At 46.9% G+C, this 23,853-nt stretch overlaps 1 protein-coding gene across 1 annotated transcript in view; it reads right to left on the bottom strand.

Annotated features, from left to right (window-relative positions):
- LOC141270660 (uncharacterized) overlaps positions 1–23,853 on the bottom strand; it is a 741,199-nt gene that overhangs the window by 575,524 nt on the left and 141,822 nt on the right. The gene's annotated exons all lie outside the window — the stretch shown is intronic.

The following is a 23,853-nucleotide window of genomic DNA, read 5'->3' as shown; positions in this document are numbered from 1 at the left end:
ACTGCATGCAAAGATGCCCTCTCCTCTCAGTCTTCACTTGTTATGGCAGTTTCTCAAGAAACAGCATCAACGTCCATGTCCACATTCCACCGCAGCGTTCAATTGTCCATATCCCAGACCTTTGAACGAAAGCGGAAATTCGCAGCCAATGCCCCACAGGCCACAGTCCTAAATTTGCACATTTCACGACTGCCTGCGTTGGAAATGCTGCCTTTTAGGCTGGTGGAGACGGAATCCTTCCGCAACCTTATGGCGGTGGCCGTTCCTCAGTACTCGATCCCCAGCCAACACTATTTTGCCCAGTGTGCCATCCCCGCACTACACAAGCACGTGTCCCAAAACTTCTGTCGTGCCCTCAACAACACAGTTACTGGGAGAGTCCACCTGACAACGGACACGTGGACAAGTGCTTGTGGCCAAGGACGGTACATCTCCCTGACGGCACACTGGGTAAACATAGTGGAAGCCAGGACCCAGTCAGACCTTGGGACGGAACACAACCTCCCCACACCGAGGATTGCGGGCCCTATGTCAGTCAGAGTTGCCCTCACAGTGTACAGCTACTGCGCATCATCATCCTCATGTTCAGCCTCCATCTCAGATATCACCACATCAGTTACAAGCTGGAAGCACTGCAGTACTGCCTCCACCAAGCGGCAACAGGCTGTGCTGAAACTCATAAGCTTAGGTGAGAAACCTCACACTGCTTGTGAGTTGTTGACAGCTGTGAAAGAGCAGGCAGATCTGTGGCTGAAACCGCTGAACCTACATCCAGGCATGGTCGTGTGTGACAATGGCCGTAACCTAGTGGCGGCTCTGAGGTGAGGCAAGATCACACACGTACCATGCCTGGCTCATGTGCTTAACCTCGTGGTTCAACGGTTTCTTAAATCGTACCCCGAGTTGCCAGATCTGCTCGTCAAAGTACGCCGCCTGTCAGCTCATTTTCGCAAGTCGGCTACAGCTTCCGCCGCCCTTGCTGTGTTGCAGCAGCGTTTGCAGCTTCCGTCACACCGACTGGTGTGTGATGTCCCCAGACATTGGAACTCTACCCTCCACATGTTGCAAAGGATTTGTGAGCTGAAGAGAGCAGTTGTGGAGTACCAGCTGCAACAAGGCCGTCGATATTCAGGTCAGACTCCACACATAAGACCTCAGGAGTGGACCTGGATGTATGACATATGTACCATCTTGACAAACTTTGAGGAGTCCACCAAGATGGTGAGTGGCGATGACACCATCATTAGCGTCAACATCCCACTTGTCTGTCTTTTGCAACGCTCTCTGCAGAGAGCGTTTTTTTAAAGACTCTGCTGATAACCCCAAAAAGGCCATTTGTACCACCTGCCATGCCAGCATCAGCAGAGGTGACAAAACTACCAGCCTGACCACCACCAGCATGATCAGGCACATGGCAGCAAAGCACCCGACTTTGTGGGGTGAACCCCAGGGTCCACGACCAGTGTCAGCGGATGTCACCACTGCTTCTTCCGCTGTTGTGCGTGCAATAGAACCCCCTGTTGTGTGTGCAAGGCAATCCCCTGCCCATACTGCATGCAAAGATGCCCTCTCCTCTCAGTCTTCACTTGTTATGGCAGTTTCTCAAGAAACAGCATCAACGTCCATGTCCACATTCCACCGCAGCGTTCAATTGTCCATATCCCAGACCTTTGAACGAAAGCGGAAATTCGCAGCCAATGCCCCACAGGCCACAGTCCTAAATTCGCACATTTCACGACTGCCTGCGTTGGAAATGCTGCCTTTTAGGCTGGTGGAGACGGAATCCTTCCGCAACCTTATGGCGGTGGCCGTTCCTCAGTACTCGATCCCCAGCCAACACTATTTTGCCCAGTGTGCCATCCCCGCACTACACAAGCACGTGTCCCAAAACTTCTGTCGTGCCCTCAACAACACAGTTACTGGGAGAGTCCACCTGACAACGGACACGTGGACAAGTGCTTGTGGCCAAGGACGGTACATCTCCCTGACGGCACACTGGGTAAACATAGTGGAAGCCAGGACCCAGTCAGACCTTGGGACGGAACACAACCTCCCCACACCGAGGATTGCGGGCCCTATGTCAGTCAGAGTTGCCCTCACAGTGTACAGCTACTGCGCATCATCATCCTCATGTTCAGCCTCCATCTCAGATATCACCACATCAGTTACAAGCTGGAAGCACTGCAGTACTGCCTCCACCAAGCGGCAACAGGCTGTGCTGAAACTCATAAGCTTAGGTGAGAAACCTCACACTGCTTGTGAGTTGTTGACAGCTGTGAAAGAGCAGGCAGATCTGTGGCTGAAACCGCTGAACCTACATCCAGGCATGGTCGTGTGTGACAATGGCCGTAACCTAGTGGCGGCTCTGAGGTGAGGCAAGATCACACACGTACCATGCCTGGCTCATGTGCTTAACCTCGTGGTTCAACGGTTTCTTAAATCGTACCCCGAGTTGCCAGATCTGCTCGTCAAAGTACGCCGCCTGTCAGCTCATTTTCGCAAGTCGGCTACAGCTTCCGCCGCCCTTGCTGTGTTGCAGCAGCGTTTGCAGCTTCCGTCACACCGACTGGTGTGTGATGTCCCCAGACATTGGAACTCTACCCTCCACATGTTGCAAAGGATTTGTGAGCTGAAGAGAGCAGTTGTGGAGTACCAGCTGCAACAAGGCCGTCGATATTCAGGTCAGACTCCACACATAAGACCTCAGGAGTGGACCTGGATGTATGACATATGTACCATCTTGACAAACTTTGAGGAGTCCACCAAGATGGTGAGTGGCGATGACACCATCATTAGCGTCAACATCCCACTTGTCTGTCTTTTGCAACGCTCTCTGCAGAGAATTAAAGAGGAGGCATTGCAGCCAGAGTATGATGAGATGGATCAAGAATCCGTAGCGGTCGATTACACACAGCCCAGCCTCATCTCATCCCAACGTGCATTGGGGGACAATGAGGGAGAGAAGGAGGAGGAGGAAGAACAGGAGCTTGTATCATGCGCTGTAGATGGTAGTACCTGTACAACTGTCATACCGTCGGTTCAGCGTGGGTGGCCTGAGGACAGGGGGGAGGAGGAGGAGAGCATGGTCAGTCGTCATCTTGGTGAGGACACGGAAGTCTTGCCCGTTACCAGTCTGGCACGTGTGGCTGACTTTATGTTACTGTCACGGGTGTGTTGCCACGAAGATCGTCACGAGTACACAGCCTGACTTCTCGCAGCTGACTTGTTGGTGCTTTGTGTTTCTCGGCAGTGAGGGAGTTAATTCTCTCTCTCTCTCTCTCTGGGCTAGATGAGGTCCAGCCTCGCCCAGCTGCAATCAATACTTCTGTAGTGAGACTCCTTCATATACCTGCTGGTCTGTTTGGGAGGTGTCGGTGAAAGCATTTCATTCAGACTGACAGAGCGGATCGTGGTGTTTGGAGTTGCTGAGATAAGTGTGTTTGGAAGTGTTTTTTCCCTTTCCTCGCTTTATCATTTATCTCCTTTCCCGTTGGTTTTCCCTCTGTTGTAGTTGAGAAGTTGTTTGTATGCAAGGTGGTTTTGGTTTTTCCCTTGTACTGTCTCGTTCGTCTAAATACTGTGTTTGGGCATATTATTTCTTGTTCCCTTTGGTTGTGATCGGGGTCCTTCTCAGGACTAGATTACTGAGGTGCAGGGATCTTCAGGAGGTAGGGGTTACGCTGGCGGCCTGGACCTCTGTACCTTTAACAGTACCTCCAGGTTGAGGGATTAGTCAGGGCCCCAGCTTAGGGTCAGCTTAGGCCCCCTACCTCCAGTATACAGAGACAGCGTGACATTTTCACCGACCCACTTAGTTTTTCTCCAGCTACTATGGATCCAGTAGCCGGTCTAGCTCGGCAATTGCAGAGTTTGTCCATGGAGCTGGCGGACGTTAGGTCCAAGGTTTGGCATCCTCAGGAGCAAGCCGGACCAGAACCTAAAGTAGCTCTCCCTGATAGGTTCACTGGGGGGCGGGACAAGTTTTTTGTTTTCCGGGAGGCATGTAAATTGTACTTTCGGCTGCGGCCTCGGTCATCGGGGAGTGAAGAACAAAGGGTGGGAATTGTCATCTCGCTCCTACAAGGGGACCCACAATCTTGGGCGTTCTCTCTTCCCCCGGGTTCCCCGGCTCTCCAGTCAGTGGATAGGTTTTTCGCTGCCCTGGGACTCGTATATGATGACCCAGATCGGATCTCCCTTGCTGAGTCTAAGTTACGTAGGATCCAGCAGGGAGATCGTCCGGCGGAGGAATTCTGTTCGGAGTTCCGTAGGTGGGCCACGGACACCCAGTGGAATGACCCGGCTCTTAGGAGCCAGTTTTGTCATGGTTTATCCGACAAATTACAGGATGTGTTGGCACAGTATGACTCTCCCGTGTCTCTGGAAGCCGCTATGGCCCTCGCTATTCGCGTGGACAGACGGCTTCGGGAGAGGTGCGGGATAACTCTACCCCCTGTGATGACTCCACCTCCTACAAGGTCCCCTCATATGGTGGTTCCCCTGGTCAGTCCAGAGGAGCCTATGCAATTAGGAGGGACATCATTTCGGGGGAGGGGACCGGTGGTGCGCCATAAGGCAGGAAGGTGTTTCTTCTGCGGGAGAAAGGGACATTTTATTGGGGGGTGTCCATCCCGTCCCTTGCAGAGTGAAGAGTCGTCGGAAAACTGTTGATCCCAGGTTGTGTGGTGGACGGCAATCTGGGAGTAGGTATTTCGTCCCTAGGTTCGTCTCAGTTTCTCGTACCGGCGGAGGTGGTGGTGGGTACGAGAACTGAGAGGATATCTGTTCTTCTGGATAGTGGGGCCGGGGCTAATCTGGTTGATGCTCGGTTTGCCCGGGTTCAAGGTATGCGGTTGAGTGAGTTGGCTAAACCCATCCCCATATTCTCGATCGATGCCAGGCCTCTCGGGCAGGGAAGTTTTTTGCAAGTTGTGCATGACGTAAAACTTCAAGTGGGGGCAATACATAAAGAACTGTTGTCTTGCTACGTGTTGGAGGGTCTTCCCACTCCTATTGTGTTGGGCCTTCCTTGGTTAGCTAAGCATAACCCGGTTATTAATTGGCAAACCAGGGAGATAAGCCAATGGAGTAAATTCTGTAATAAAAACTGCATGAACACGGTCATCGGTGCGGTTACTCCTTGGGTCTTACCTCCATTTCTGGCGGACTTTGAGGATGTATTCTCGGAGAAAGGGTGTCAGGAACTACCTCCTCATCGCGTGTATGACTGTTCTGTAAAACTGCTCCCTGAGGCCAAGTTACCTAAAGCTAGGTTGTATAACCTTTCTGGTCCTGAGAGGCAGGCCATGAAGGATTATATCTCAGAAAGTCTGGCTAAGGGGCATATTAGACCTTCATCTTCACCGGTGGCTGCGGGGTTCTTCTTTGTTAAGAAGAAAGATGGAGGCCTACGCCCTTGCCTGGATTTCCGTGAACTTAATCGGATTACGGTCCGAGATCCGTATCCGCTCCCACTTATTCCCAATCTCTTTAATCAGATCGTGGGCGCCAAATGGTTTTCTAAGTTGGATCTCAGGGGGGCGTACAATCTGATTAGGATGAAGGAGGGGGATGAGTGGAAGACGGCGTTTAACACTCCGGAGGGGCATTATGAGAACCTTGTCATGCCATTCGGTCTGACTAATGCCCCGGCGGTGTTCCAACACTTTGTTAATGACATTTTTCGCCGCTTGGTGGGACAGTTTGTTGTCATATATCTGGATGATATCCTAATTTACTCGCCGGATCTGGTGTCTCATCAGGAGCACGTTAGGCAGGTGTTACAGATCTTGCGGGATAATAAACTGTATGCCAAGTGGGAAAAGTGTGTGTTCGCCGTACAGGAACTCCAGTTTTTAGGCTTCCTGGTTTCAGCGTCCGGTTTTCGTATGGACCCTGGGAAAGTGCGGGCAGTTCTTGAGTGGGATCGGCCAGAGAATCTTAAGGCACTACAACGTTTCCTGGGGTTTGCTAATTATTACCGGAAGTTCATTCGTAATTTCTCGTCCATGGTTAAGCCTCTCACTGACATGACTAAAAAGGGGACGGATTTTTCTAGGTGGTCTGACAAGGCTTGTCAAGCATTCTCTTCTTTGAAAAAATGTTTTGCCTCGGCGCCCATACTCATTCAACCTGATGCGTCTCAGCCATTCATTATAGAGGTAGACGCTTCCGAGGTAGGGGTGGGAGCAGTATTGTCACAGGGTTCGTCCCCTGGTAAGTGGCATCCGTGCGCCTTTTTCTCTAAAAAATTGTCGTCCGCTGAGAGGAATTACGATGTCGGCAATAGGGAACTCTTGGCCATTAAGTTAGCTTTTGAGGAGTGGCGCCATTTTCTGGAGGGGGCTGTTCATCCGGTCACCGTCATCACCGATCACAAGAACCTGCTATATCTGGAGTCCGCGAAACGTCTGAATCCCAGACAAGCTAGGTGGTCATTGTTTTTTACCAGGTTTAATTTTGTCGTTACATATCGTCCTGGGTCAAAAAATGTAAAGGCGGATGCCTTATCTCGTAGTTTCCCGGGGGCCGGGAATACGGACGACCCGATTCCTATCCTTCAGGAGGGGGTGGTGGTTTCGGCAGTATGCTCTGAGCTGGAGGAGGAGGTATTGGAGGCTCAGGGGGACGCCCCTGTTGGACCTCCAGGGAGACTGTTTGTTCCAGATCAGTTGCGACAGAAGGTGATCGAGGCACACCATAACTCAGTTTTTGCAGGACACCCGGGGAGTAAAGCTACTGTGGATCTCCTCTCGCGTCGGTTTTGGTGGCCTAATTTACATAAGGAGGTGGTAACTTTTGTCGCGTCCTGTGGGGTTTGTGCGCGCTCTAAGACCTCACATACCCGTCCGTCTGGGGCCCTCTTACCTTTGAAGATCCCGGAGCGTCCTTGGACTCATCTGTCTATGGACTTTATTACGGACCTCCCTCCGTCTTCGGGTAAAACGGTCATACTCGTTGTAGTGGACAGGTTCAGCAAGATGGCACATTTTATCGCTCTTCCGGCTCTCCCTAATGCTAAAACTCTTGCGCAGGTGTTCATTGGGGAGATTGTGAGGCTTCACGGGGTACCCTCCGAGGTGGTGTCTGATCGGGGGTCTCAGTTTGTGTCCAAGTTCTGGAAGGCGTTTTGTGCACGGCGGGGGATGCAGTTGTCATTCTCATCGGCTTTTCATCCTCAGACCAATGGTCAGACGGAACGTATGAACCAGAGCTTGGAGACATATCTCCGGTGTTTTGTGTCAGAGAACCAGGAGGACTGGGCTTCTTTCTTACCTCTGGCAGAGTTTGCTCTTAATAATAGGCGGAGCGAGTCCACTGGTAAGTCCCCGTTTTTTGGGGCATATGGTTTTCACCCCCAGTTTTGTACTTTCAGTGGGGGGGGCTCTTCGGGGGTTCCTGAGGAGGAACGATTTTCCTCATCACTCGCTTCAGTATGGAGAGGGGTGCTGAAGAATCTGAATACTATGGGGAACCGATACAAACGTATGGCTGATAGGAGGAGAGTGTCTGGTCCGGACCTAAGTGTGAACGATCGGGTATGGTTGTCTACCAGGAATATAAAACTTAAGGTTCCCTCCTGGAAACTGGGTCCCAGGTTCATCGGGCCGTACAGAATCAGTTCTATTATTAATCCGGTGGCATTCCGTCTTGACCTCCCCCCTACGTTTAAAATTCACAACGTGTTTCACAGATCATTGCTTAAGAGGTATGTGGCGCCGGTGGTACCGTCACTTTTACCTCCCCCTCCAGTGGTTGTCAATGGTAACTTGGAGTTCCAGGTATCGAGGGTCATTGATTCACGCTTTAATCGCCGGTCCCTTCAGTACCTGGTTCATTGGAAGGGGTATGGTCCTGAGGAGAGGATGTGGGTTCCTGCGTCGGATATTAACGCAGACCGATTAGTTCGGGCCTTCCACACGACTCACCCGGATAAACCTGGCCCTGAGGGTCCGGAGGCCCCTCGTAGAAGGGGGGGTACTGTCATGGGTGTGTTGCCACGAAGATCGTCACGAGTACACAGCCTGACTTCTCGCAGCTGACTTGTTGGTGCTTTGTGTTTCTCGGCAGTGAGGGAGTTAATTCTCTCTCTCTCTCTGGGCTAGATGAGGTCCAGCCTCGCCCAGCTGCAATCAATACTTCTGTAGTGAGACTCCTTCATATACCTGCTGGTCTGTTTGGGAGGTGTCGGTGAAAGCATTTCATTCAGACTGACAGAGCGGATCGTGGTGTTTGGAGTTGCTGAGATAAGTGTGTTTGGAAGTGTTTTTTCCCTTTCCTCGCTTTATCATTTATCTCCTTTCCCGTTGGTTTTCCCTCTGTTGTAGTTGAGAAGTTGTTTGTATGCAAGGTGGTTTTGGTTTTTCCCTTGTACTGTCTCGTTCGTCTAAATACTGTGTTTGGGCATATTATTTCTTGTTCCCTTTGGTTGTGATCGGGGTCCTTCTCAGGACTAGATTACTGAGGTGCAGGGATCTTCAGGAGGTAGGGGTTACGCTGGCGGCCTGGACCTCTGTACCTTTAACAGTACCTCCAGGTTGAGGGATTAGTCAGGGCCCCAGCTTAGGGTCAGCTTAGGCCCCCTACCTCCAGTATACAGAGACAGCGTGACAGTTACGCTGCCTTAACCTTGACCCTCGCGTTGTCAAAATGTTGGGTGACAGTCATTAATGGTTGGTGACACTTTTAGACCCCCGCTACAAGGAGAACTTTCACTCTCTTATTCCTGAGGTGGAGAGGTCTACAAAAATGAGGCAGTACCAGAAGGCCCTTGCTGCAGAACTGTTAAAAAAATTCCCATCTGAACACGCTAGCGGCAGAGGTCACAGTTCGTTGCCCAACCAAGGCGTACATGCGAGAGAGACGCAACTCCAATTCAGCAGAGGTAGGGGAACACTGTCAACGTTCTGGGACAGTTTTCTCAGACCCTCCCTTCGGACTGACCCTGAGGCGCGGGGTACTCTCACAAGGAGTGAAAAGTTTCAAAAGATGGTGAGGGAGTACCTTGCCGACCATACCAGCGTCCTCCTTGATTCCTCTGTGCCTTTTAATTATTGGGTATCCAAGCTGGACACTTGGAATGAACTCGCTCTGTAGGTCCTGGCCTGCCCTGCCGCTAGCGTGTTATCAGAGCGTGTTTTTAGTGCCGCTGGGGGAATTATAACTGATAAGCGCACTCGCCTGTCAACTGACAATGCTGACAAGCTGACTCTTATCAAAATAAACAAGGGCTGGATTGGGCCAGACTTCTCATCACCACCAAATGACAGCAGAGTAACATAAAGTCAAATCCACTGTTATTTCGGGAGGTGTATTCACATGCACCGCTTCACACCCACACATGGGTATACGCTTCCTCATATCGGCTGTTTTATGTTCTTCTCCTTATCCTCAGCCTCCACCACCGCTATACCACCAGGATGACCGTGGTCCGTGTTGCCATTATTGAAAGTTCCTCCGTCCTTATTTTTGTCAGCTTTTGCTTGGAAGGCATAAGCAAAGACTGTGGACTGTGGGAGACCCACTCCCCAATAATGGGAATAATATTTTTAAGATGCTGTACTGTATGGCTCTTGTAAGGGGCATTAAAACCGTCTTGTTAAGCTACTGCGACCTCCACCACTTTTCAAAGGGGCATTAAAACCATCTTGTTAAGCTACTGCGACCTCCACCACTTTTCTAAGAGGCATTAAAACCGTCTTGTTAAGCTACTGCGACCTCCACGTCTCTTCCAAGTGGCATTAAAAGCGTCTTGTTAAGCTACTGGGACCTCCACGTCTCTTCCAAGGGGCATTAAAACCGTCTTGTTAAGCTACTGCGACCTCCACTTCTCTTCCGAGGGGCATTAAAACCATCTTGTTAAGCTACTGTGACCTCCACCACTTTTCTAAGAGGCATTAAAACCGTCTTGTTAAGCTACTGCGACCTCCACGTCTCTTCCGAGGGGTATTAAAAGCGTCTTGTTAAACCACTCTGAACTCCACAGCTCTTCCAAGGGGCATTGAAATGTTGTTTTTAATTAACTCTAACCTCCACGACTCTTCGAACGGACATTGCATTTCCTCCTAATTTTTGGCAGCTTTTGCTTGGAAGGCATAAGCAAAGACTATGGGAGACCCACTCCCCAATAATGGGAATAATGTTTGTAATATGCTGTACTGCATGGCTCTTGTAAGGGTCATTGCAAGTTCCTCCGTCCTAATTTTTGGCAGCTTTTGCTTGGAAGGCATAAGCAAAGACTATGGGAGACCCACTCCCCAATAATGGGAATAATGTTTGTAATATGCTGTACTGCATGGCTCTTGTAAGGGGCATTGCAAGTTCCTTCGTCCTAATTTTTGGCAGCTTTTGCTTGGAAGGCATAAGCAAAGACTATAGGAGACCCACTCCCCAATAATGGGAATAATGTTTGTAATATGCTGTACTGCATGGCTCTTGTAAGGGGCATTGCAAGTTCCTCCGTCCTAATTTTTGGCAGCTTTTGCTTGGAAGGCATAAGCAAAGACTATGGGAGACCCACTCCCCAATAATGGGAATAATGTTTGTAATATGCTGTACTGCATGGCTCTTGTAAGGGGCATTGCAAGTTCCTCCGTCCTGATTTTTGGCAGCTTTTGCTTGGAAGGCATAAGCAAAGACTATGGGAGACCCACTCCCCAATAATGGGAATAATGTTTTTAAGATGCTGTACTGTATGGCTCTTGTAAGGGGCATTAAAACCGTCTTGTTAAGCTACTGCAACCTCCACCACTTTTCCAAGGGGCATTCAAACCGTCTTGTTAAGCTACTGTGACCTCCACCACTTTTCCAATGTGCATTAAAACCGTCTTGTTAAGCTACTGTGACCTCCACCACTTTTCCAAGGGGCATTAAAACCGTCTTGTTAAGCTACTGCGTCCTCCACCACTTTTCCAAGGGGCATTAAAACCGTCTTGTTAAGCTACTGCGACCTCCACGTCTCTTCCGAGGGGCATTAAAACCGTCTTGTTAAGCTACTGTGACCTCCACCACTTTTCCAAGGGGCATTCAAACCGTCTTGTTAAGCTACTGTGATCTCCACCACTTTTCCAAGGGGCTTTAAAACCATCTTGTTAAGCTACTGCGACCTCCACGACTCTTCCAACGGGCATTGCATTTTCTCCTAATTTTAGTCAGCTTTTGCTTTTCAATGCATAGGCGAACACTAAGGGAGACCCACTCCCCAATAATGGGTAGAAGCTTTTTAGTACGCTGTAATCCACGTCTGTTTCAAGGGGCATTGCAGTTCCTCATAATTTTTGGAAAGCCTTCCATTCACTGCTTAGGCCAACAGTGCACAGGAGAGCCAGTTGCTATAAATGAAAAAATGGTTTAGTTAAGGCCCTCTGACCTCCATGTCACTTCCAAGGGGCATTGGAGTGCCTCTAAATTTTTGGTAGGCATTGCACTCACTGTATGCCCTATAACTGTGTAGCCGAACCGCTCCTTTTGGTGCAGAAACATATCCTACAAGACATGTGTGGTTGACTGGCCTGATATTGATGTGAATGGTCCCTGTTCCTCCTGCTCTTTCTCCTTTGCCACCACCTCATCCATCATTCATCACCTGAAGCTTTGTTTTAATGGGAGTCATAGAACTGGGATAGTAGCAGGAAAACATCCAGCAATCCTCGGAGGAGGTAGGATATGCGCCAAAACGCTGACCACCTCAGGCCTAGCCGCTACTACATACATGCGCTTGCATTCCAATAAAACAAAGCAGATGCTAACTTCTATCATTATCATCATGCTCCTCATCTTGGCACTCTCAACTCCCCTGATGGAGAAGCCAGGGCCCACCGGAGGAGTCTGGTTCTCTGGTGGGCTCGTCCAATGCCTCCCAAAAAGCAGGCCAGGCTAAGAAAAGTGTGTGGGAAGGTGACAGGAGAAATAGGGGTGGCTGGGGACCGTTTATGGACACCCGGCCGCCCCCAGGTGGCTGGGGACCGTGTGTGGACACCCGGCCGCGGGGCGGCTGGGGACCGAGTTTGGACACCCGGCCACCCCCTGGCGGCTGGGGACCGAGTGTGGACACCCGGCCGCCGGGCGGCTAGGGACTGAGTATGGATACCAGGCCGCTGAAGCAGCCATGAGGTAGTGGCCAGCTTCGGCCTACTCCAAACTAAAAGGCCCCATTTCAAGTGCAAGCTAGCAGTATGGCATTGCAGCCTGGGGGTGGGTGGGTGGCAGGCTGCACACTTACGCTTGCATTAAAATAAAACAAAGCAGATGTTAACTTCTATCATCATCATCATGCTCCTCATCTTGGCACTCTCAACTCCCCTGATGGAGAAGCCAGAGCCCACCGGAGGAGTCTGGTTCTCTGGTGGGCTCGTCCAATGCCTCCCAAAAAGCAGCCCAGGCTAAGAAAAGTGTGTGGGAAGGTGACAGGAGAAATAGGGGCGGCTTGGGACCATTTATGGACACCCGGCCGCCCCCAGACGGCTGGGGACCGTGTGTGGACACCCGCCCATGGGGCAGCTGGGGACCAAGTATGGACACCCGGCCACCCCCTGGTGGCTGGGGACCGAGCGTGGACACCCGGCCGCCGGGCTGCTGGTGACTGAGTATGGATACCTCGCTGCCGAAGCAGCCATGAGGTAGTGGCCAGCTTCGGCCTCCTCCAAACTAAAAGGCCCCATTTCAAGTGAAAGCTAGCAGTATGGTATTGCAGTCTGCGGGTGGGTGGGTGGTTGGCTGCATATTTGCGCTTGCATTGCAAGGAATGGGGGAGGTACAATTGAACACTGCCCTGGGACAAGGACTTGCACGGGAATAGTTGTAAGTCTGCATCTTCTGATGCGGCAAGGATCACTTCTGATGGGCACACTTTTAGGCAGTGACCTGGGAGTCAGAGATGCTTCCAGGGGTCTTCCCCATGCTGTTCCCATGTCTTTTCAGCACTGTATGCATGTGTCACACAGCACATGGCCAGATAAGGTTGTAAAATGTTAAAATGACATTTCCCGGTGAATGCATTTGTCACGGTTGAAAGCAATACAAAAGTGCAAAAACGCATGAAAAATCCTACTTGTGAACATAGCCCAAGGTGTGGAGGAGTATTTTTGTTTTTGGTTATTTATTTTACCTTATACACAAGTCTTTACCCTGGAAAGGAAATTCCTTAACATTTTTCACAGGAAAACCGTTTCAGTTTCGTTTTTGAACGCTTTATTGTGAGCCCGTAAAAGTGGCTTAATACCTCTGACCACGTTGTTGACAGCAGTGATCTGGGGGTCATAAATGCTTCCAGGGGTGATCCCCATGCTGCCATCATGTCTTTTGAGCACTGTCACTATCGTTTTGGGCACTTTTTAGGCTTTCTACAGACTGCCGGGGGTGCCGCCGCAAAAATGCTCGGGTCTCCCATATACTAACATTGGGCTCGTTGCTCGGGTCGAGCACCCGAGTATCACGGTGAGCTCGGCCCGAGCTTCGAGCACCCGAGCATTTTAGTGCTCGCTCAACACTAATTATGATTCATCCACCAGGGTAGACCCAGTAGAATTGGAGTGGGAAGACCGCCCAGGACATAGCAAGGGATTATCTCAAAATGAACCGACCCCACCCTCAGTCTTACATTATGTACAATCTGAGTTAAAGCTTTCTGTGCAAGTGGCGCTGAGTCGATGGCGAAGATGGGAATGAGCTTAGCTAAAGTACAGCAAGCAAGACAATGAGTTCTCCCAAACTCAGCATCAACCATGCTGACTCCAGCTCCACTGTCGACAAACACAGAAACTTTCTCAGTCTTGCTCTTTAGCACCACCTCTGCTGTCAGGACAAACCGAGAACTGCATACTGATGATAAATGCACCCCTTGATTATCCAACTCCAGACTACCAAGGGTTAATCGAGTTTCCTTTTGCTTAAGAATCGAGGGACAGGCCCCAATAAAATGTCCCTTTTTTCCACAAAAAAACACACACCCTTTTTTTTGCGGATCTCAGGGGAACCCCCTAACTGCATGGATTCTTCCACCTCCCCCAGTGCTGGTTCACTCCCAGACTGCTCCCCCGGCAAAGGAGCATTACCCCAAAAAGAGGACTCCGGAGAAGGTGGTCTCACTCACCTATCCCAAAGGCGTCTATCAACACGTATGGCCAAAGACATGGCAGCCTCTAAGGACTCTGGGGCATCATATACAGCCAAAGCATCTTTCAACCTTTTAGTAAGGCCCCAAAATTGGGTTCTGAGAGCCGGGTCATTCCATTTTGTATCAGTTGCCCATCTGCGGAATTCGAAGCTATGTGTTTCTACTGACCGATTCCCCTGCTGAAGGCAATGCAGCCTGGACTCAGCCACGGAGATTTGGTCAGGGTTATCATAGATGAGGGCTAGAGCCCCGAAAAAAAACCTCCACAGACTGGAGACAAACCGAACCCTACGGCAAAGAGAAAGGCCAGGATTGCGGATCTCCTTGCAGTAGTGAGATCACAATCCCCACTCGGTGCTCCTCATCTCCAGAGGAGTAAGGACAAAGTTTAAAATACAATTTGCAAGCTTCCTTGAACACAACAAAAATTGTCCCTACCTCCTGAAAACCTGTCCGGGAGGACAACTTTGGGTTCAAGCTGGACCGGCCTACCCGCAGAGACCCCAACATTAGCGACCTGCAGTCGCTGTTGCTGCTGCTAAACTTCATAGCATAGGTCAGTCGCCTCTAGAGACAGCCTGTGCAGCTGCTCTGCCAGCTCTGCAACAGGATCCATGAACTAAGGGAGAAAAAAAAAAAACACACCCAAAAAAAACACACACAAATAAAACCATATGTCAGTTTTTTTTCTTCTATTTATGCATGGCCGGTGATAATGTCACGCAAGATGTGGGAAAGACAAAGTGCAACATGAAGGAAAGAGGGGGAGGAAGCCCAAATACTAGGGAAAGGGGGAGTGGAGACTCCTAGGCAGATCTAATATCTCCCTGCCTACCCTATCGTCCCTATATAGGTTCCACACATATAGCCGAGCAGACCCTAAGTCCCGGATGTCCCTAGAGCTTAGCGCTAGATAAGGAGGAGAAGGTGTGAGCACTGGTCAGGCCCCACTACAAACTAAAGACAACAAGGTAGACAAACAAAGGGGGTAAACTTAGCTTGAGCAGACACCAGAAAAGTAGGGCACCAGAGAAGAAGCTAGCCGACTGCTAGTTTGCACAACTGGAATTGCGCAACTGGAATTGTTTTGTAAAGAGGAATGGTCAAAAATACCTTCATCCAGGATCCAGGAAATCATTAAAAGCTACAGGAAGCGACTAGAGGCTGTTATTTTTGCAAAAGGAGGATCTACTAAATATTAATGTCACTTTTCTGGTGAGGTGCCCATACTTATGCACCTGTCAAATTTTGTTTGAATGCAGATTGCACATTTTCTGTTAGTACAATAAACCTCATTTCAAGGCAGAAACATTACTGTGTCCAACAGTTATTACATATATCAAACTGAAATAGCTGTTGCAAAAACACCAATTTTTATAAAACATTAAGCTTAAGATTAATAGGGGTGCCCAAACTTTTTCATATAACTGTAAAATAGGAATTTAAAAGTTCCGCCTTCTCAACATCAATTTTGACCACTTCACCCTTTTCATCCTGTAAAAATCCAATAGCATTTTTGACTTTTCGTTTCCTTTAGACATACCCCCAAAATCCTTTTTTATTGCTTTTAGTCTCCCTTGCAAGCCTCACTTCGTTACTGGCTGTAGCTCTTCTAATACTTTCCCTTCATACAGCATTATATTCTCCGTTAGATATGCCCCTCTCTTTCCATTTAATTATTTTTTCCTTTTTAACAACTGTTAAATGTCATCTATGTATCAATAAGTGTCATATGTGAGTCTGATATATCTCTCTGGAGAATTTGTCTTTGATGGTGTCAATAAGTTGGTTTGTGCATCTAAGAATAATTTCCAAAATGTTGTCAGTAAATAAATTATTCCAACCTTCAAGTACAGTTTTAGCATTCTTAGTGCCTCCAATAACTCCAGGAAGGTGAGTGAGAATGATATACGATTCCCTTCAATGTTTGTTCTTGGGCGGCTTCTTGCTCCACTTGGTCTTTTTATCTTTGCCCAAATAATAATAATTTTCTGTATCAGTCTCCTCACCATCATGCTCTGTTCCTGAATCACTTTTACATTCATCCACTTCATCTTTAGATGAAATGTCCCTCTCTTTCCCTAAATCTTCACTCAGTGTGGGGTCTCCCTCACCATTGTTTAACAGCAGATTAATTTCTTCAACATGAGGGGGATTATATAAACCATACATTTTACTGGCCATTTCAGAAGAGAATCTGAAGTGAGAGAGTTAGTACGTGTTAAGGATCAATGTGCCTTAGAGGCCACCCTCTATTTTCTAAGAAAACGCTACTTATTTCCACAAACTTTGCATTATTCATTCATATAACAGGCTAAATAAACAATTATGATGAATAAAAAGAGAAAATACTAACCTTCAAATGTGAGACGAGCTCAGGCGCAGTCAGCCTGAGAAGCCACAAAGCTCAGATCTGCTCTCCAGAAGGTCTGCTGTAACACTGTGAGATCAGGTTTCAAAGAGCAAAGACAGGAAATAACTGGGAGGAGGGCAGATTCTCTGATAAATTGGAGAGGAGAGAAACAAAATGAAAGAAGCTGTGCCGTCAGATCAGCTGTGCCTGATGGAGGGTTAAATCTTGTTGGGATTTCCGAAACTGCAGTGATAAACTGATTTGTGAACATGACTTGAGGAATACAGAATACAGACTATTATATAGGGGTTATTACAAATGGATATTAAATCATACGTCCAACATTGCTTGTGCGAAGGATAGAGTCAATTTGATTGAATATAATAAAAAAATAATAATTTTTGAATGTGGTTAATTAATTCCCTCGACCAGTATTCTCAATTCAATACAGCGCAAATTTTTTTGCTGTTAAACAAATTATCATGAAATATTTACCTGTACCGCATGAGGACAAAATTTTAGCTTCTATCCTCAAATTTGGCTGTAATATTGTTGCAAAGAAAGCACCTTCCCTGGGCAATGTTCTGTCATCTAGTTTTTAGATCTGTTAGATCCCATAGTACATGGCTCAATTTCGAGGGTTTCTACCAATGTGGGGCAGGACGCTGTAAAACATGCAAGTATGCCAGTGTTAAATATACTTATTTTTGTACATTTATTTATACATGACTTCTTACCAGATACAATACTCCAAAGAACATGTCACGATAAATCTTATATATAAAAAAAGTAGCGGTTTATTCGATTGTCCATCAAAAAAAATCATTGCAGTAAAACATAAAATAGTTGAAGTAGTTACAAAGAAATTGTCCTTTTGTCCATAATTAGAATGGTAGGTTGCGTCTGTCCGGGCCTTCATATTAGATGCTCAATGTGCAGACCCTCCGTCTGATGTCAGTGTGAAGTGGGTTATATATGTCCCACATAGCACCTGTTTTTGTGTATGACCTTAACCATCTACCATGAGCTAAATGTACAAGAATAACACATGTAATGTCAGCTAAACCTACCATGCAGCTGATGCAATCTATGCAGTACAGAATTAAGAAACCATAATTAATATTTAACAGCCAGTCTTTGCAATACTTTCTCAAATTATGACAATACTCAAACACATCAGATTAAACAATTTATTTATTGTAATTCTAAAAATATCATCTATTGTATCCGCTGTGTAGCTTGCTAATTGCTCTACATCAGATGCACTAGCCGTAAAATGAAAATTAGAATTAATTAACATGATACTTTCAATACAAATAGTTTTGCCAACAAAAATACATCTCCTGATTCTAAACATTTCATTACTTGTCATCAAAGACAACTCACCTCCGTCCATGTATTTGGCATCGAAAGGGTGTGGGATCTGCCGCGGGGTTGAGATATGAGAAGGTTACTCCTCACCAAGGAAGCCTTCTGGATATTTACATTGGGAACAAGATCCCCCGGGGGTTTCTGTGATATTATGTGCCATTCCTAGCCATTTCAACTGTTCTTTTGTTACATTATTTTTTTGGTCACCTTTGTTAAATGTTTTCAAATGTGTTTGTCATTTTTGCATAGTTTTAAATGTCATGTTATTTTTATCCTATGGGATTCAGTCACTATGGATTTAGGATTGATGGTAAATTTTACCCATAATGGCCTTGAGGAAGAACGACGTGTTGCGTTCGAAACGCGTCACCATGTTGTTTCCTGCCCCCTGTTTTAGTGTAATGGGTGTTAAATCTTTCAATAAATTTCATATTTTTTAATATTTACCATCAGAAGCTAACTTACAGCTTTTTTCTTCCATTGTCCTTCGTTTGTCTCAGCGTCATTCCATGTAATCTGGACTGCAAGATACGGTGAGCTGGCAAATTTTCTATTAGTTTTTTATTGCTGGATGAGTCGCAGTTTTTAATTAATCCATTTATAATATACCGAATAACATGAAGAAAATTCCAAGTGGGGTGAAATGGTGGTAAGAAAAAAATTCTGATATTATTTGGGTTTCATTTTTACAGTGTTCAGTGTGTAACATGATTGTTCAGGTCAGTATTATTACGATAATTCTAATCTTATAGACGGCACATTTAAAGGGAACCTGTCACATAATTCTTGCTGCCCAAACCAAGGACAGCATGAATCAGTGCCTGACAGCGTCATTGCAGTCAGGTATTTTATTAGTTTGAAGAGATGGCTGGGAGAGAAAAAAAATGAGTCTGCTGCTGCTTCTCCCTGCCCAGGTCCTGGTAATTGACGAGTCTCCTCCTACGTACACACACGGGAGAGACCTGTCAATCACTAATAGCGGGGCAGGAAGAAGCCGCAGTGAACTCATCTCTTCTCTCCCAGCCATTTGTTCAAACCTGACTTATGGTCCCCTTGGTTTGGGCAACATGAATAATGTAACAGGTTCACTTTAAAATTCTGCTATACTGTATATATAAATGTGAAACCGCCATAAGCTATATTTCATCCCAGAAAACCTGATGAAAAACTCTTACTAAAACTCTGACGTTAGTGATCAAAATCACAGATGAAACTCAGACTGTTTTTTGCATACAAGAAAATCACTGACGTCTGAATTAGAAATGGAAGACGTAAACAGAGATTCAATTTGTTGCCACATGTGCAAGAAGATATCCAGCCTGCATGGGCCAATATTCCTGCATTTCAATTTTTTGTGACAAGAAATTCCTGCACCTAGAAAGGCCATAGGAGGTCCAATGTACTAATAGATGGGTGTCTCTAATAAACTCTGTGAGAAGCTGGCCTTGTTCTAAACACTAGTGATGAGTGAGCGTGCTCGTTACTGCTCTGTACTTGCACGAGCATCTCAATGCATGTTGAGTATTTCTGGGATGCTTGGGCGGGAACTCAGCTCTTTAGAGAGCCAATGAACATGAAGGGATTGTCTGCCACTCACTGTAATGCCGTAGCCATCTTAGTTGTGGCAATACAGTGATTGGCTGGCTTTATAGCGTCATCGGGTCTGTATAAGACCTGGTGACTCTATGCTCGTCACATTGTACCCCGGAAACAGGCAGAGTAGGGAGAGCTGCTGCTGTGTGAGGGACAGAATTGGCGGTGTAATAGTTAGGTATAGGTATTTCACACCAGGATACATATCGACCTGAACTAACAGTTCTTCTGAGGACTAATCCAGCCGCATATATTCAGTGGTGATAGCAGGAGTTAGGCAGGCAGAGATTGTGGACAGTGTATACAGCACAATAGTGTCCTTTGCACATTCTGTCTGCTGCTGCTGCTGCCTGTTACAGATAGCCATTGGACTAGATATCAGGGCTTTTTTTTTTTGCTCTTAATCCTAATTATTTTCTTTAAAAGTAATAGATTCCAACATTTTACTGCTCCATTTGCTTGTTAGCACTGCAGAATACAGCCAGATCTTTTCCATCATCAGACATGATCCCATATTGCTGCTGTACAAATCCAGCAATTTGTAGGGACCTTGCAAAATATTATCCTCCTTTTACAGTTAGGCAGCAGTGTGTCGGTGAAGCTACTCACACGTGGTCGCTGCCAATAATAGGAAACTACAAGGCCGGTATTTAATACCGTGGGCGTCCATCAGACGTATCACATACACTATCACTGCAGTACAAATCCAGCCATTTGTAGGGACTGTGCAAAATATTACCCTCCATTTAAAATGGGCAAGGCGCGTGGCAAGGGACAGGGAAGTGAACGTGATGGTGATGGTGCATTCAGAGGCCAAGGCCGTGGACAAGCTGAAATTGTGCCACAGCAAGCACCCATATCTTGTCGCCCGACCTTCCTGTCCCAATTACTAGCTGACCACAGCACACCACTATTGAACCCAGAGTAGTGTCAAAAGGTTGTTGGATAGCAGATAATGCTTCACGTCACTTTGCCACCACCACCACCACCCTGTCTTCAACACGGTCAAGTCTCAGTAGCCATGAGTCTGGACCGGATATTGCTCACCCTGACCCTCCTTACTTCCACCATGCCGAGCGACCAGAAACAACTGATCCCACATTTGGACACTCCAAAGAGCTATTCACTTTTCCATTTATAGATTCGGGCCTCTCGCCCGGCCAGCTTTAAGTGGGGGTAAGAGGAGAGCGCATGTACCGATGCCCAAATATTTGAGCAACCACAGTCACGCGAAGACAATGATGGGCAACTGTTCCCCGGAACACCAACACGACGGAAGCTGCCAGTACAACTGTTAGGTCTTCCTGAGTCTCTGGTTGTTTTTTAAAGACTGTCCAGATAACCCCAAAGAGACCATTTGCCACATCTGCCAGGCCAGCATCAGCAGGAGTAGCAAAACTAGCAGCCTGACCACCGCCAGCATGTTCAGGCATATGACAGCAAAGCACCCGACTAGGTGGGCCGAACGCGAGGGTCCAGAAACAGTGTCTGCGAGGTGATACCACTGCTTGTTCCACTGTTGTGCATACACGCCAATCCCTTGTCGATGGCGCATGCGAAGATGCCTCCCGCCCTGCACCTGTCGTTGCACACTCGCAACTACCACCATCAGCAACGACATCTATGTCCTTGTCCTAGTGCAGCGTTCAGCTGTCCCTTCCCCAGTCCTTGGAACGCAAGCACAAATATGAAGCCAACAACCCACAGGCCACACTACTACACTCACACATGGGCATTACAAGTATACGAGACCCGCTCCTTTATGATGGGAACATTTTTTTAATGAGGCCCTCCTCCTCCAAGAGGCATTGGAGTGCGTACAAATTTTTGGCAGCCCTTGCAGTCACTGCATACGCAAGAACAGTATAGGAGACCCTCTCCTTTATAATGGGAACATTTTTTTTACTGAGGCCCTCCTCTACATCTCTTCAAAGGGGTATTGGGATGCGTCGAAAATTTAGGCAGCAGTTGCAGTCACTGCATACGCAATAACTGTATAGCAGAACCGCTCCTTTATAATGGGAACATTTTGTTACTGAGGCCCTCCTCTAGGTCTCTTCAAAGGGGTATTGGGGTTTTTCCAAAATTTGGGCAGCCCTTTCAGTCACTGCATACGCAATAACATTATAGGAGACACGCTACTAAACAATGGGAAATTATTTTTTTAAATCAGGCCCTCTATATCTCTTCAAAGGGGCATTGGGGTTTTTCCAAATTTTGGGCAACCCTTTAAGTCACTGCATATGCTATAACACTATAGGAGACACGCTCCTTAATAATGGGAACAACAAAGCATAGCCAGCTAATGGCCCTCTTACAATAGTGAGGGCCGACTGGTGGTCCTTTAAGAATACACTGTGTGCAGAATTATTAGGTAACTTGTATTTTAGAGGATTATTTTTATTATTGATCAACAACTATGTTCTCAATCAACCCAAAAGACTCATAAATATCCAAGCTTAATATTTTTGGAAGTTGGAGTGTTTTTTTTTTAGATTTTGCTATCTTAGGAGGATTTCTGTTTGTGCAGGTAACTATTACTGTGCAGAATTATTAGCCAACTCAATAAAAACCAAATATAATCCCATCTCACTTGTTTATTTTTACCAGGTAAACCAATATCAGTGCACAAAATTTAGAAATAAACATTTCTGACATGCAAAAACAAAAACCAAAAAAATTAGTTATCAACATAGCCACCTTTCTTTATGATGACACAACAGCCTTCCATCCATAGATTCTGTCAGTTGCTTGATCTGTTTTCGATCAACATTGCGTGCAGCAGCTACCACAGCCTCCCAGACAATGTTCCGAGAGGTGTACTGTTTTCCCTCCCTGTAGATCTCACATTTTATGATCGACCACAGGTTCTCTATGGGGTTCAGTTCACGTGAACAAGGGGTCCATGTCATTATTTTTTCTTCTTTTAGACCTTTACTGGCCAGCCACGCTGTGGAGTAGTTGGATGCATGTGATGGAGCATTGTCCTGCATGAAAATCATGTTTTTCTTGAACGATACCGACTTCTTCCTGTACCACTGCTTGAAGAAGTTGTCTTCCAGAAACTGGCAGTAGGTCTGGGAGTTGAGCTTCACTCTATCCTCAACCCGAAAAGGTCCCACAAGTTCATCTTTGAGGATACCAGCCCATACCAGTACCCCACCTCCACCTTGCTGGCGTCTGAGTCGGAGTGGAGCTCTCTGCCCTTTACTGATCCAGCCTCTGGCCCATCAAGAGTCACTCTCATTTCATCAGTTCATAAAACTTTGAAAAACCAGTCTTAAGACATTTCTTGGCCCATTCTTGACCTTTTATCTTATGTTTCTTGTTCAAAGGTGGTCGTTTTTCAGCCTTCCTTACCTTGGCCATGTCCCTGAGTATCGCACACCTTGTGCTTTTTGATACTCCAGTAACGTTGCAGCTCTGAAATATGGCAAAACTGGTGGCGAATAGCCTCTTGGAAGGTTCACGCTTGATTTTCCTCAATTCATGGGCAGTTATTTTGCACCTTTTTTGGCCAACACGCTTCTTGTGACCCTGTTGGCTATTTGCCATGAAACGCTTGATTGTTCGGTGATCACGCTTCAAAAGTTTGGAAATTTCAAGACTGCTGCATCCCTCTGCAAGACATCTCACAATTTTGGACTTTTCAGAGCCCGTCAAATCTCTCTTCTGACCCATTTTGCCAAAGGAAAAGAAGTTGCCTAATAATTAAGCACACCTTTATAGGGTGTTGATGTCATTAGTCAACACCCCTCCTCATTACAGAGATGCACATCACCAGATTTACTTAATTGGTAGTTGGCTCTCAAGCCTATGCAGCTTGGAGTAGGACAACATGTATAAAAAGTATCATGTGATCAAAATACTCATTTGCCTAATAATTCTGCAGACAGTGTAGTAGGGGCTGCCTCATGGCCCTATAAAAATAGGTTTTGTGACTTTCATTGTCCCTCCTTCATAAATGAAACAGGATGTGTCTGATGATGTCTCACACACCACATGGCCAGATAAAGTAGTAAAATGTTAAAATGACATTAACTGGTAAATGTATTTTTCACCGTTGAAAGCAATGAAAAAGTGCAAAAACGCATCAAAAACACTACGTGTGAACATAGTCCAAGGTGTGGAGGATTATTTTTGTTTTTGGTTATTTATTTCGCCTTACATACAAGTCATTACCCTGCAAAGGATGTTCCTTAACATTTTTCCCAGTTTGGTTTTGTTTATGTATGTTTTATCGTGAGCCCGTAAAAGTGGCGTAATACTCTGACAACAGTGTTCACAGCAGTGACCTGGGAGTCAGAGATGCTTCCAGGGTCTTCCCCATGCTGTTCTCATGTCATTTGAGCACTGTACCCATCGATTTGGGAAATCTTTAGGCCCCCCTTCAGACCTCCGGGGGGGGGGGGGCTGCCGGAAA

Source organism: Phyllobates terribilis, unplaced genomic scaffold, assembly GCF_046119375.1.
Source record: "Phyllobates terribilis strain yellow unplaced genomic scaffold, ASM4611937v1 Scaffold_5__5_contigs__length_657084704, whole genome shotgun sequence".
In the NCBI taxonomy this organism is placed as follows: domain Eukaryota; kingdom Metazoa; phylum Chordata; class Amphibia; order Anura; family Dendrobatidae; genus Phyllobates; species Phyllobates terribilis.
The sequence above is the reverse complement of the archived record's forward strand: the minus strand, read 5'-3'. Positions and strand labels throughout refer to the sequence as shown.